At 43.5% G+C, this 12,585-nt stretch overlaps 1 long non-coding RNA gene across 1 annotated transcript; it reads right to left on the bottom strand.

Annotated features, from left to right (window-relative positions):
• Positions 1-5,846: 5,846 nt before the first annotated feature.
• Positions 5,847-11,790, bottom strand: LOC142813862 (uncharacterized). The gene is made up of 2 exons (XR_012894703.1): positions 11,332-11,790; positions 5,847-5,990 (listed from the first exon to the last, which is right to left on the bottom strand). It is a non-coding gene; the product is annotated as an uncharacterized LOC142813862 (long non-coding RNA).
• Between the last annotated feature and the right edge of the window lie 795 nt (positions 11,791-12,585).

Genomic DNA, 12,585 nt, shown 5'->3' with positions numbered 1-12,585 from the left:
TGTTACATCTAATGACGAAGGAGATAGGGAAAGAGAAGAAAACTGTTTGCTGGAAAGGAAAAAGGAAGCCAAAAAGTTGGTGGAACAAGGAAATCCGGGAGGCGATCGGGAAGCGACGCGAAGCATCACGGGAGCATAGAAAGGCAAAAAAGGAGAAGCGGCCGCAGGACGAAGTCAAAAAAATATGGGAAATATATTTAGAGAAAAAATTCCTTGTACAGAAATTGGTAGAGGCAAAAATTAAAGGTGAAAGTGAACGCTGGATGACAGAGACACACGAAAAAAAGGAGGCCGCGCCTAGGATTTTTTGGAGCCACATAAAGGCGCTAGGTAGGAAGTCTGTCACAACGCAACAACATATTCTAGATGAAGGAGGAAATCAATTGGAAGGGTACGAAGCGCTAGGTTACATCCAAAAGGTAACAGCCGATTCGTTTCAAAAGAGCGTCCAGGGGATCTCCCCGGTGAGTAAAAGTGTGGCGGAGAAAGCAACAGAGGAAGAGCTAGTACTCGATAATTTCGACTGGAAAAAGGCCGAAGGAAAAATTCCAAAGCGCACTGCCGCGGGTTTAGATGGGATTCCCGTTAGCCTCATTAACGAACTAGGACATAACACTAAAGAAGCATTGTTAAAAGCAGTAGAAAAAAGCTTAAAGGACGGACAATTACCGGACAGTTGGCGACAAAGTAGAATGAACTTAATCTATAAAGGCAAGGGAGAAAAGGACAAGATTCGCTCGTATAGACCACTAACCATTACATCGGTACTATACAGGTTGGCGATGCAAGCAGTAAAAATGAAAATAGAAACATGGGCCGAACATAACGATATTTTGGGAGAACTTCAGAACGGATTTCGAGTTGACAGGCGGTTAGACGATAACCTGTTTGTTCTCACTCAGTGTATAGAAATATCTAAAATAGAGAATAGGCCCTTGTACGTGGCTTTTCTAGACATCACTGGGGCATACGACAACGTTAATCAGCAAATTTTGTGGGATATATTGAAAGGAATGGGCATGGGCGACGACTGTATACAGCTTTTGAGGGAGATATACCGAGAAAATACAGTTTGCATAGAGTGGGAAGGAATGCGTAGCAAAGAGAACGTTGAGGTTAGCAAGGGTCTGAGACAGGGATGTCCTTTGTCCCCGCTGTTATTCATGCTGTACATGGTGAGTATGGAAAAAGCGCTAGAAGGTAGCAACATTGGTTTTAATCTGTCACACAAACAGGGCGGCATGATGATTGAGCAGAAGCTTCCAGGTTTATTTTATGCGGACGATATCGTCTTATTTGCGGACAGTCGAGATGATATACAGCAGCTGGCGAATATATGCGGAAGGGAAGGTGAAGCTCTTGGACTAGGATTCAGTGTAACGAAGTGTGGATTGATGGTATTCAATGATCCCTGTGATCAGACGGTGTCCATACAAGGCCAAGAAATACCGAGGGTAAGCGAATACAAGTACCTTGGAGTATGGGTAAATGAGAGTGATAGATACATGGAGGTACAGGAAAAAGCCTCGGCAGCAAAAGGAAAGAGGAATGCGGCAATAATGAAGCACAGAGCGTTGTGGGGATACAATAGGTATGAGGTGCTTCGAGGTCTGTGGAAGGGTGTAATGGTTCCAGGGCTTACTTTTGGGAACTCAGTGGTGTGCATGAGGGCAGAGGTGCAATCGGGAATGGATGTAAATCAAAGGACTGTGGGACGCCTCGCGTTGGGTGCTCACGGGAAGACGACAAACGAGGCTGTAAAGGGCGATATGGGGTGGGCAGGTTTTGAGGCGAGGGAAGCGCAGAGCAAAATAAGGTTCGAAGAAAGGCTAAGAAATATGAAGGAGAGTAGATGGGCAGAGAAGGTGTTTCGTTATTTGTATAGGAAGAGCGTGGACACACAGTGGAGAAAAAGAACTAGAAGACTCACTAGTAAATATACGGCTGGTATTGTAAGCCATATGTCAACAAAGAGCGTTAAGGGAAAAGTCAGGGAGGCGGAGAGGATTTACTGGATGGCAGCTATGGAGAAAAAACCGGCTTTGAGTAACTACCGAAAGGGCAAAAATGAAATAAGGAGGGAGGCATTTTACGATAATTCAAGGGGAAGCGCTTTACTGTTTGAAGCGAGATCGGGTTGCCTTAGAACGCGTAGTTATAAAGCAAGATTCAGTAAAGAAGAAGAACAATGCACATGCTGCGGGAAAGATAAGGAAACGGCGGAGCATGTTCTGATTGAATGTGGAGATATCCACCCAGGTGTACGTTTGGGCACGAGCCTACAGGAAGCCTTGGGTTTTAGGGACAACAATGGAAAGCTGAACACACCCGCGATTGAAATAAGTAAGAGACGGTTAGAGTATTGGTGGCAGAAAATTAGAGAGAAAGGACAAAAATAAATATGGGAAAAATAAAATATGGACAGTGTGCCGTAAATGGCGGAGAACTTAAGCTGAAAATTTACCTTTTTTTCCATTAAGATAGAATTTATCGAAGTAGAGGCATTAGGCCAACATCAAAAAAGAAAAAAGGTTTTTTTTTGTCGAGCCTGGTGGCATACTTGTCACCACCCCGTTATAAAGGGGACGCTCATAGCATCCATCCATTCCATCCATGTAGCCACCTCTCGTTTAGTTCTTGTAGTGTTTACTAGATGGTGGTACTTGTAGCTGATGATGAAAAGATGCAAGATGTTATAAACTAGAAAGCTGTACTTGTAGTTGATGAAAGACGCGAGATTTTATAAAATAGGAATGATGTCACATATGGCGCGTGTCATTGGTTGAAGGCAATCGTTCGATTTAGTGCGGCGACGTACGCTAGGGGGAGCGATGTAATAAAATCGAGTGGGCAAAATGTAAAGAGGATTCATGGTTTACCAGGTTTACCTCCGGAGCTTCGCCCACTCATCATCATTCACTTCGTAGATATGGCGGAATTTTTTCATCCACTTTTCTTTCTTCTTTCTTCTTATTTACATTCTATTGGTTCTAATAACTTACCCTCTACATTCCTTGGCATTACTGTCTGTTAGATCTCATTATATATATATATATATATATATATATATATATATATATATATATATATATATATATATGTGTGTGTGTGTGTGTGTGTTTGTGTGTGTATGTGTGTGTGTTTGTGTGTGTGTGTGTTTGTGTGTGTGTGTGTGTGTGTGTCTGTGTGTGTGTGTGTGTGTGTGTGTGTGTGTGTGTGTGTGTGTGTGTGTGTGTGTGTGTGTGTGTGTGTGTGTGTGTGTGTGTGTGTGTGTGTGTGTGTGTGTGTGTGTGTGTGTGTGTGTGTGTGCGCAGTCAAGAGCGACTTGGGGAACCCAGCAGTTAAATGTCAGCTGATCTGATTTGTGAAGCTATATATCTTGCACCTTGTGAGTGCATAGTTTTCGAAGAGCCGCTTTGATGGTCAAAATCGCAATTACTCTTTTTGCAATTTTTCTATTGTGCAGACCTAAAAGGTATCAAGTCCTTGCTTTCCCGTGGGTGGTCGGACCAACACACATGACGTTAATAAAACTCGAGCCTTAATTAAAGTGGTGGCACCTACCTGTCACCTTGCGTTCTACACCTTATCACCTCCGAGAAGGGCACGCATGCCGCGCGCTTTGTTTTCTAAGATAACTGCCAGATAGCGCTCATGTCTCACGTGTGACGTGACTTGATGCGCTTTTTCGCCTCCGCTGCACGCTCGAGGCACTCTAACGCAGCGTCTCAAGAATACCATTGACCGATTTTCTTACACAGAACATCAAATAAATTTTTCGTGCACTCTCTCCAGTCGCAAGACTATGCAGATACGGGGCCAATTTTTTTTCCTTCACTCAACGTCCACGCTATTTATATTAGGTTAAATGTGTACGAGTTTGGGCTTGTAACAACAGACGACATCTTCACTTTTCACCACGATGCACTGCAGAAGTGCTATTGCTTATTTCTTACAGCAGATGATGACGGCAACGAAGATTGGAATTCCATGAACCTCTTGCAGGCTTTTGTAGTTCGCACACCTTGTACAGTGTGAGAAATATTGCTTCATAGGTTATTTTCGTCATAATTACCGTACCAAGAGAGGCAAGGAAGGTTAGAGAGGGGCTGCTGCATGTGCAAGGTGTCGCATCAAGTGAGCGATTCAGTAACTTTTTCCCACTATTATGAGAACGCCATGTAAGTAACGTTTCATTATGTTCATAATGGAGGTAAATCTGCGCTCAGAAGAGGGACTTTATGAAATTAGCACCATGTTTACACTAACACAAAGCTGCGATCTTACAAGTCATTACAGGGTAGAAGTGGTCCGTCCATGAACCACATGAGACAAATGATTTGAATTTGTACGCTATAGTTGCAGAGACAGATATTGTAGGCATATTTTACTCATTTCCCATTTGATTCTCAGGCTATCGTGTTTTCTCGCACATGACCACTCATGCCAAGCACATCAGCTGCCAACCCACTCAGCAGTTTAACTTAATAAAGACAGCTCATTTCTTGTTTTCTGGCGTATAACCACCAACTTAATAAAACCCACGAAGAGAATAAGGGGTGAATCACTTTAAAGATCAGACCCGTCTATCTATTTTGCATCCTTACGCATGGCTATATATAGTCGGAACATATATGAGATACACAAAAGGGTAACAATAGACTACTATTAATCATAATTGGGAGAGTACGATATAGAACACCTGCAAGCACAAGCCCTTTATTGTAATCGGCGACTTCAACGGAGTCATTATGGACCTTTGGAACTAGCTTCTCCCCCTCGTCGTGATTCATTCATATAGATACGTGAATTTTTATTTTTTATTTCCAGCACGACGCCCATCGGCCTTAAAACTTTTCAGCGTAATTGTAAGGTTAAGGATAGTTTTACTATGGCACCACAGAAACACTTCCGGTACAGTGAAAAAGCCAGCCTGTCCTGAGAAGAATATTCACAAGCTGTGCGAACCAGCTCAGCTCAACTAGATTAGGGTGAAGGCTGAAAAATGTTTTGTAATATCTGTGACCATCTTAAATCGAAAGGGATATTTCCGCAAAAGATGCGGTGAGGAGGGAAAAAAAGCTGGCAGTTATAAAACCTTAGTCTTTCATAATTCAACACGCATACTGTACATCAAGCAGCTTTGAAAAAAAAAATTGGCCCCGTATCTGCATTTAATCTGTAAATGTCGTCGAAAGACGATGGTCTTGCGTATGGAGAGAGTGAACAAAACGTTTATTTGATGTTCTGCTCAAGAAAATCGGTGAATGGTATTCTGGAGGCGCTGCGTTAGAGTGCCTCGAACGTGCAGCGGAGGCCAACGAGCGCATCAAGTCACCTAACACGTGAGACATGACCGCCATGTGGCAGTTTTTTTTTTTTTTCAAAAACAAAGCGCGTGGCTCTGAGACGGGTGTGCGCGCCCTACTCAGTGGTGATGAGGTGTAGAGCTCAAGGCGACGGGTAGCTGCCACCACCGTCTCGTTTTAGCAAGGCGTTGGAAACACTCGCCTTTCCGCGCAAGCGTTGGATGGTCAACGCAGCGTGATAAGCGCTACGGTCCTTGAAATCACTTATGTATGCCTTTTCTAGTAAAAAGGTGCACACGCAGAATTTACACGTGTTGTTATGGTGCCCCAGAAACGCGTATTAATTGCTTTTTAATCGACAATTGCACAGACAGACAGACAGACAGACAGACAGACAGAGAGACAGACAGACAGACAGACAGACAGACAGACAGACAGACAGACAGACAGACAGACAGACAGACAGACAGACAGACAGACAGACAGACAGACAGACCAAAATTCTTGTTGCGTCGAAGGACCGAAACAAAGACTATCGTCTTTAAAAAACAGCCTTTATTTTTGTCTCTGGTCAGCCAGTCGCGCAACTATATTTTACATGTGGTAGAAAGATGAGGAAACCAGCTCAGAACTCAAGGTGCTCAGTCTTCGACAAAGAGCTGTTTTTTTGGGAGGACCAAGCTGTAGAAGAAAAGAGAGAGCCATTTAATCAGTTTAAGTGCACTACAATATATGAAACAAACAATGTTAAAATCCGACGTTTCATTTGTTGCAGCTTACACAACTCGTATGCGCACGTCTTTTGAGATTTCAAACTTTTCAAAGCCATAGCACATACTGGGTTCCACATGTGCCTATGGCGACTAATCTGCCATCTATATTTCTCCATGCTTTCTTTATTATAGTTCCTAAAAACTTTTTCCGTATGTTCATGTCAAAGTGGTTCTTCTATTTTCATTCTTATTTGCATACTGTGAATTGAGCATTTAACTATTTTTATAATTTTACATGTTTTCCCTGCTTATGTTTACTTTTGTTTCTGCTGCCAAACATGTATGTTTGTTGCAAAGGCCTCGTCAGGAGAAAAATTACTCTCCTTTTGCCTTAACTCGTGGACATATTCTGTATATAGATCTGAAATACACAAATTGATTGTTTGATATTATACGTGATGTCATAGTTAGTAGAAATTTTGTTCTTATTTCTATGATGCTTTCTAAAGGGAGGAGGGGGCAGTATATGGGCAAATGAACACTTTGCCAGATCATGCCAGTGCGAAATTCTCAAAAAGTCGATCCCACGAAACAGCATGCCACACACCAAGTGTAATTTTTTTTTACTTGGCGAAGTCTATATTAAACAATTTGCTGTCGGTTCAAACTACAATAATAGTAGTCTATTTTCTTGCCAACCTACCAAAAAGATCAAAGTTATCAGTGCTGACTACTTTAGTAATAGATGTAATGTACGTTACTCTTGCATAGCAGTCTCCTCAATATACCAAAAAGGACACGACTTGTGCTCAACTCGATTTAGTCAAGCGAGAGCTAAAATTGTCCACTTATTTCCATTTCCAGAATACCATGTATTCTTTGTCTTTGTACTATTGCCAAGGCGACCTGTTCTTGTTCTTCTACCTGAAAAAATTCAAAATATCAGACTAAGAGTTCAGTGACAACCGACAACTGAGTGATCCAAACTATCAAAGTGTCAAACTCTGTGATAACATTACTTTTGAAACGTTCGTGCGTCAAATAATTATACTCTGCCTGCGGGTGCCAAGGAACACAATATACGTACGCTTGCTAATTTTATCTTTTCCTGAGTGCAAACTAAAGTACTAAGTCGCTTTAGCCTGACAAAATGATCTTTAACTACTATACTGTCAGGTATTGTGCAAACATACGTACGTTCTCAGAAAAGATAAGAAAACTTCACAGTTTCATGCCAAGTGATCCTGCCTTGCCAAATGCTGTATCTGACTGCCAATTTGATGTCACGGATTTCTCTATTTTTCGTACTGCAGTCATATTATGTTACCGTCTACTGGAATGTAATGTGTGTATTCGCTTATTGAACTGCAAGCGTTCAATACCAATAGAAGTCAAAGTGCCCTGCTAATGGCTGTCCCTGTCCTGTATGTTCGCTGAAGCTACATAAAGCAACTTGTAATAAAGACGTTAGGGCAACGCTTATAGAAAATGAATAACGCGGTAGCATGACTCCTTGGGTCAATAGTGAACGTGCACCATTTGATCTTCTTTTGACGAGCTTTTTAGCAATCAGCGTAGGACAAAGCAACCCATCACTGAAACTTATCCTCTCTTTTGCTTTTTTAAAACAATCCAACACAATATATTTGACCAGATTTCAGATTCAATACCTCAATAGTATCTTTTACAGAACAACACAAACTGAGCTAGCATGGCTATTTGGCATCTGTGCGAACGCTTTATGCAACTCGTCAAATGCACCGATACTGCACTGCATATCACCAAATCCCGTTGAAAACGCTCCAGAAAAGCCACGCAAGAATTGGCCACACGAAGCACGGCAGACCAAGGTTCTACACACAATACGGTTCCGTATTTCATTGACCCTCAAATACAAGGGCCATGGTTACACAGCGAGGTCACACAAAATACTTCGCATTGTCACAAGCAGCATTAAATGCGAAGCATTCCTTAGCGAACTGCGAACTTCGGCGACATTGAACGTATCTATCTATCTATCTATCTATCTATCTATCTATCTATCTATCTATCTATCTATCTATCTATCTATCTATCTATCTACCCACGACATTTAGCTCTCCTAGCCATCTCGATAATGGTATTGATACCAAAGTTCGTATGGCATAACATGACGGTATTAAAAGCATAACTGGCTAGTCATAACATGAAAATCTAAACATGTATGTCATGAATGTCACGATTTACATTTCATTGTCTTGCTGCTCATGCGGTGGTTTCGTTCACATTACATTTTACGAAAAAGGTATGGTATGACATAGCTGCATAGCGAACTAAAGTGGCAGACCCTAACGTGGAAATCATGACATGCATGTCAAGATTTTCATGTTATGACTAGTCATGACTACACTACACTCCCCGTTCATGGTGCGTTCATGGTCGTTTAACTAGCTTCACTTATACCAAATTTGGTATTACGGGACGTGAATGGATGACGAAGGTACAAGGCTGGTGCAGACATGATAATCATGAGATGCGTGTCATGTAATAACATAACTACATGCCACGCCTCATGGTACGCTCGCGGCCGTTTCGCTTGCTTCACATATACCAAATGGTGTATCAGGTAACGTGCATAGACGATGAAGGTGAACGACACGCATGAATATGATAAATATGATACACGTGTCATGTAATGCGTGACTGGCTGCTACGCTCATAGCGTGCTCAATGCCGTTTCATTAGCTCTACTTATTAGAAATTTGGTATTACGTGACGTCAATAGCCGGAGAAGGTAAATGACGCGACCAAACATGATAATCATGGCATGGAGGTCATGTATGCCATAATTTAGGACCACTTCATAAAGTTGTCCTCATTCTAAAGTGACATATTAACAGTCCTCCTTCGTACTTTGCATATCATCGATTCCCACGGTACGAAGGATCTGCCTTTTTTTTTTGGCACACACGCCTCAAAACATTGAAGTGGGTTTTACGTGGTTCATAGTCCCTGTATTGGAGAACAGGCAAGCACAACCGTGCTGTTGGTGATCTTAGTAAAAGTTCAGGACCAATGCTCGAGGAATTTTTCCTCACCCAGCAGTAACAATTCAGTTTCCAGATGGTCGGCTGCAATATTGTACATTCGCATTAACATCGGTCGTTGGTTCTCGCGAGCACCTTGCCTGGCCTATTGCCAGACTTCTGTTTTCCCGAAAGGAAAACATTTCGTCCACCAGCACCAGACGCACCAGTGCCGCATTCGGGCAACTACCTTTTTTTAATAGAATTTCTATGGTCTCGATGACATACCGTGGCGCCACCTACATGATTACGTCACTCATAGGATGCCGGGTTGACTTTGTCTGCTAGAACACTGTATTTCCTGCCCTTTTTCGTGTAGACTCCATGCGTGTTTCTCTTTGTTTGGAAGCTCAGTGTTTAAAGAAGTGGTAAGACCTGATAATACGGGCAAGAAAACTATGAATCGGTGTGGCACTCTCGTGTCTAATTTTTATCGTAATATTGCGACAAAGGACCGGTTAAGCCATGGGGGACGATGCAAGTAGCGTCACAAAAGCAAAGCTGCCGCATTTCACCACTACGCATCCTATCTGTGACGTCAAAACGATCGCAGCGCTGGCCTCTCTAGTGGAGGCCCTCGCTGCCAAAACCTAACGGGCAATACGCTCTGCCCACGAGGGACTCTAAAATCTTGGCCACACGGCAAGTCAGCAATCGCACATAATGTGTCTAGCACAGTGCGCAGTGTTGCAAAGAGAAATATTTTTTTATAACTCGATAATATTTCTCGCTTCATGTGTACACTCAGGCCCTTTCCCTGTCAATGAACTTTGCTGAGTTTAGTGCTATGTCTTTGCGCATTATGTGTATTGCTATTTCGACCAACTTGGCGCCAGCGTTGCGGTTTTTATGCGAACTCTTGTGTTATGCGGCTGGGCTATATTAAGTGCTGATTTTTTGTCATTTTTGTATGTACATCGTGCTCGTAATTTTCCTTGACTTAACTGGCTTGTATCTAGAGCGTAACAAGGTTCAATTTTACGCTGTTTATTTCTTTAATGTCTGAGATTTTTATGGTTGTTATTATCTTTGAAAAAAAAAGAGCCGGCTCTATTTGAATGGGGTGACATCCACTGAACAAATGATAATAAACAAACACATGGATCTTAAGCTCCACTTTTAAGAGTTGAATGCGACAGTGGTATTATCTCTCTATAGAGCGTTGTTTAACCACTCAGTGAATACTTTTATGGTATGATGTTGCTAGGGAAGTTTAAATTGTGCATTACTACAATGTGCTCAATAAAGTTGAAAGTGGACGTGCCAGTAAATCATTCGCATTTCTGTGTAGTGGGTAGTATGCTTTAAACCACGAGCAATATTGCGCGTGAGACCTTTTCAAACTTGCTAAGCAGCCAGTCTTCAGGTAATACGCGCAGTAACGAGCGTGCCACTTGTAGTGGGTGGGTGGCATTAATCCACGAAGTCATTATAATCACATTGTCCTGATCTCTGATGGAATGGTATGCCTATACCACGCAATATTACTGCGATATTCTTGTTGTCCTGTGAAGCCAGTATACAAGACGCATGTAGCGTCTTGTATACTGGCTTCACCTGCCCTGTCCCCTCCTGCCCCGTCGTTTGCGCTGGTAAGCACCCTTCAAGACGCATGTGTTTGTAAATAATGAAAGTTATTTTCACTACATTTTGAAGCAGAAGTTATTTTCATTGCCTTTACAAGCAGGCGCGTGGCTGTGAGGTAGAAATATGCGCAAACGGCAGAGGGCCCCACTGTTTTCTATCCCGCCATGGATGCCGAGACGGCTACGCGTTTCGAATGCCAGCATGCGAGCCCGTGAATGCAAGTGTTGCTGAGGGGAGGGCGAATTACTGTTCCGCACTTCCTACAGCTCTCCCTTTGCGTGCAACCAATAATTGTTATTTTCGCACACAGGCCTCTTCTACATCCTGGAAAATAAGATATGAACCACAATCACATAATCTGGCTCCGCATCTTTCATATATACTGCCAAGTTATCATAACTTCTTCAATTATTAAACTGCTTGTAAAATAAAAAAGAGAAAAAAAGCTAAGAGCGATTTCCTTTCGTGATTTCCTTCATAACATTTTTAACAATATTATTATATAACACAAGACCGCCGTACACAAAGTATGTTTAGCAATGAGAAAAATCTTAAGCGTTTTTAATGTTCCTTCGCGAGGAAAGGAAACGTCGGAACGACACTTCCGAAACGACACAAACTTCATCAGACAAATCAAATTTTGAATTTTGTACGTACCTTCTGTAAATATTGAAAGTACCCATCCTCAGTGCTGTCCAAGTTTGTAGCCGTGTTTAGCTCCTAGGTAGCACTCACATGCGATGACGAATACCATGAATTCAAAATCAACTAAGGGTATTCGCATCTTATACACACCACAGAGTACTAAACTTGTGTATGGCGGACCTTCAGCACAGGAGGTTGAACCTTCAATACTGCACGGGCCAGGCTATTATTTCATAGTGCGACTTCCGGCCAGCGGCAGTGGCTACCGGTCTTTGGCGAGACCACCCACTCTAGATCGTGTGCACTCCTCGAGGCGAGTCAAGAGCGACACGGACTTCTCAGACGACCGAGAGGAAGCAACCGAACTTTCGAGGAGTTCCGACACTTTCTGAGGAACATGGGGGGCGGGGCGGTCGTGCCGGAGGGTGCATTGTTCGTGACGCCGGCGGAGCGAGCGCAGGGGGCCTACGGCACGCCGTCTCGAACAAACTGAATGGGACTGGAGCGGCGCTAGCGGTGGCGGGCGGGAAGACACGAAAAGAGAGAAGGTAGAGAAAAGAAGGTGAGAACGAAAAAGGCCGGCGGAATAGCGCGCGCACCACGCTCTCGCCGTAATTGATCATCTCTGTTCCGGCTGCAGCACTGTGCGCTGCTCACGCATGAATGTCCTTCGGCTCTTTTGTTTTCAGCCTCGTTCATTACTTCCAATCTCCTTTTCATTCCTGGATTGCACTCTTCTAAGTTGATTGGTGCCGTGTGTTGTCTTAGTTGACGTTCCAAGCACGTCCTCCCATGATACGCATTCTCGCTCGCTCCCGTCTTCGAGGCTGCCTAGAGATCAGCCACCGTCCTCTTCCTCACTCATGCTCTTATCATGGTGGGTTCTTACGCGCACTCGCCGCACAGCCGCAACGCACGTGCCGGCACACCTGCTGCACCCAAGTGGAGGGTTAAAGAGCGTCGCCAATTGGCTTATTTGTCCGCCGCTTGCGTGCGGTAGGGGTCCCGGCACGTGCGTGGCGGCTGCGCAGGTAGCGCGTGGAACATCCCTAAGCACTGCTTATAACGCAGAGGTGCACGTCCCAAGAGAGTACGCAGAATAGATTATGACCTTGTGGCAGCCACCCGCCAGCAGTTCTACCTTTCCAGATACCATATATTCCCTCCCCATCTCTCGCCCACTTTTTTCGCCGCACCATGCACGTTCGGTGTCGTCGCCTGACATATACTCGTCGCCAAACTTTTTCCTCCTCTTTACTTTTCCTA

The sequence above is a fragment of the Rhipicephalus microplus genome, chromosome 4 (genome assembly GCF_043290135.1).
Source record: "Rhipicephalus microplus isolate Deutch F79 chromosome 4, USDA_Rmic, whole genome shotgun sequence".
Taxonomy (NCBI): Eukaryota; Metazoa; Arthropoda; class Arachnida; order Ixodida; family Ixodidae; genus Rhipicephalus; species Rhipicephalus microplus.
This window is presented reverse-complemented; position numbering and strand designations above follow the sequence as displayed.